The following is a 3,067-nucleotide window of genomic DNA, read 5'->3' as shown; positions in this document are numbered from 1 at the left end:
CGCCCGGCCGAGGGGAGAGGGGAGGAGAGGGGGGGATCTCGGGAGAACACCGCGTTTCTGCCTTGGGGGGGTCGCCCGGCGCTGAGCCCCCCCCTCAACCAACCGGGCGTCTGAGAGCATCTCCTGGGGCAGGGATGCAGGCAGGGCAGCCTGCGGTACCCGCTCCTCACCGCCTGCGAGGCCTGAGCCTTGGGTGAGGCACTCGGCAGGTACTTTCTGAGCAGCAGTGTCTGGTGTAACAACCCGAGTCTCCTAAGCGTAACGGAAAGTGCCAATGAAGCAACTCAGTTATTCTGATAAACTCTCCCCTCGTCTTTGATGACACCCCCATGGCCTCCGCAGTCCTTATGAACAGGGTATGGCACCTGCTAGCTGGGGGCAGTATATTCGCCAGCAACGTGGCGATGGCCTTCCCATTTGCCATCCAGCCTGGCTGGTGAGAGCCCGCTCGGCGAGCCTTTCACTGCATTCAGTAGGACTGGGAGTCTGCCGGCTCGGGAGCAAACTTTATCATAGACACCTCATCGAGAAGTTGAAGTAATGTTATGAAAGAATGAAAAATACATTTGGGAGCTGCCTGGAAACTGAAGTACATTTTGATTTAACTTACATTAACAGAAACCTAATGTAGAAGTGAAGGGATCTAACAAAACCATTAATAATTTAAAAATAATTACAGATAGTCTATCCTTACTATTCATAACCACTCAACATTTTAGACAAAGAAAGCTGAATATTCTTCATGGGAGAAAGATGTGAGCAGACTGCTAAGCAGGAGCCGTCCGTCTTGCACTGCCTCTCCTCTGCTTGCACTGCCTTGCATGTTCCCCAGGGTACCCAGGGCACCATCCAAAAAGTACTTTTCCAGGCGGGAGGGTGAAAGCTGGCTGGAGGTGGAGGACAGGTCCTGCCTTTGTACAGGGCTTTTTGGCAGGCATACAGCATGAATTTCAACCCCTCCTTCTTGCTGGAGTTGCTGTTCGAGGTGGGCCTTGTCTGGCAGGGGGGACCAGGGACCCTCTCCATGCCTCCTTGGGCTCTCACAAAGCTCTGCTGGCCTTGGAGTCCTCGGGAAAGGCCTTTTCCATCCATAGCCTCGATTAACACCAGTGGCAACAGTGACTTTCCTGTCCCATGCTGTGCTGTGCTATTTAACGACAGCTGATACCAGCACCATACATCATCCGCTTGGCTTGCCGTGGCTCCGTACAAGAGTTATTTTTAATGCATCTGTTTTAATTCAAATTTCCATCATATGCTTCATAGCTCAAGGGTCTTGAGTGCCCAAAAGGCCGTGATTTTGCCTGTGTTTGTTCGTTTGGGGTTTTTTTGAGATACACCTGCTGTTCAAATGCTGTGTAAAACCAAAGCAGCTGGATATGAGGCAAACTTCACTGCTTTTCCTTACAGATGAAGGTAAAATTGTAAAGAGGGAAATTCACAGGCATAAAGTGGCTTCTAAAGGAAAAGAAATACTGGGCAATACAAAGCAGGTAAGAAATTTAGCTTTAACTCTCACAGGAACCTATCTCACAAATAGCCTCGCAGGTGGGATCCCTTCCTAACCACTTCCCCAGCCACTCCTTGCACTGAAAGGTCTCATGGATCATTAAAAAAAAAATAAAAATCCTATAAATCACAGCATGGATGTCCCTGGGACTCTATTCTTGCTGATTTAGACAAAACCCATGGTATCTTAGATTACCCTTCATTAATTATTTTCATTAATGTCCCTTGTTATAGATGTATTATCACAAATCATATTCCAAACACATCCCCTAATTAAGCACAAAATTCCTCCCTACCTCCGTATATGCCACTGAAGCGGAGGGATGAGAAGGCGCGTGTTCAGCGTGCCGCCGCCGCGCGGCCGAGCCCGGTGCCCGGAGGCTGGTGGCAGGCAGTCGGGGCAACAGAAGACGGCGCTTGCATGTCAGCTATCTTTCAGGACTCCATCTTCTTCTGCCGTGTTTTCAAGGTAAATCCGAGTTCCTTTTCTCCCCCCTTCCCCCGTGCGAGGTGTTGGCTGATCTCTTTATACGTCCCCAGGATTCACCATAGGCACCACAGAGCAGCCTTCCCTTCTCAGCCAGGGAGGAAAACTATGACAGGTGATAAGCAGTGAAAAAGGTGATGAAAACCTCGCGTTTCCGAGAAGGCTGTCACCAATGGATAGATGCGATTTTAGAAATGGTTTAACAGTCATGTCACTGGATCGGCATTTGTACCTCGGAGCCATTAAGCAGTGCACTATAATACTTACGGAGGTAGATGGGGTCCTGCGGCCCCCCGTGGGAGGTGTATAATGCACAGCTGTGGTATTTGGTGTGTGCTGTGGCATGTTCTGTGCTTTCCACGGTCTCCGTAGTGTTGGTGAGGACTTGCGTGGACTCATCCCGCTCCGTGAGTGGGTAGCGGAGAATGTCTGTGAATTATCCTGTTTTCTCCCCTGGATTCAATGTCCACACGATCAGAGCATGACGGGACTCGACCCTGGCTGGTGAAGAAGGCCCACCAGGCCCAGCATCTGCCAGAAATATTAGATACGTGCATCGGTCCCCACAGGACCAGGCACGCTGAGCTCAGACCTAGTCTATAGGCTTGTCCTCCTTGAAAGCCAGGCTTTAATTCTCGGAAGACGTATCTGTGCATAAGACCAATGATAATGTTGGGGGGCGGGGGGGAGGGGTGTTCACCTTATATGTGGACATAGGCCCCTGTCTACGTTTTAGTCAAAGCTAATCACAAATCCTCAACTTCTCCCTCCCACCCTCCCCCCCGTATTTTTTTTTGTTAAAATTCAGTAGAAAAGCATTCCACCTTTCCTACGACTTCTGGGCACACATCAAAGCCCTTCCCTTCACACACACAGCACGGGCAGGTATCTGCCTGTGCTCCCCTATCCCTTTTTATAAATGAAATAGTGTATGTTCTGAAGACTGTTAATACAATGAAATAAAATTGTGAAATGCCTCTGCAGCTCATATCAACACTTCCTATTGGAAACAGCCTGTTAGGACTACGTTATCACGTATCTCTCGCAGTCCTGAGACAGCAATCAAATTCC

The sequence above is a fragment of the Egretta garzetta genome, unplaced genomic scaffold, assembly GCF_000687185.1.
Source record: "Egretta garzetta isolate BGI_Z169 unplaced genomic scaffold, ASM68718v1 scaffold258, whole genome shotgun sequence".
Classification (NCBI taxonomy): Eukaryota; Metazoa; Chordata; class Aves; order Pelecaniformes; family Ardeidae; genus Egretta; species Egretta garzetta.
The sequence above is the reverse complement of the archived record's forward strand: the minus strand, read 5'-3'. Positions refer to the sequence as shown.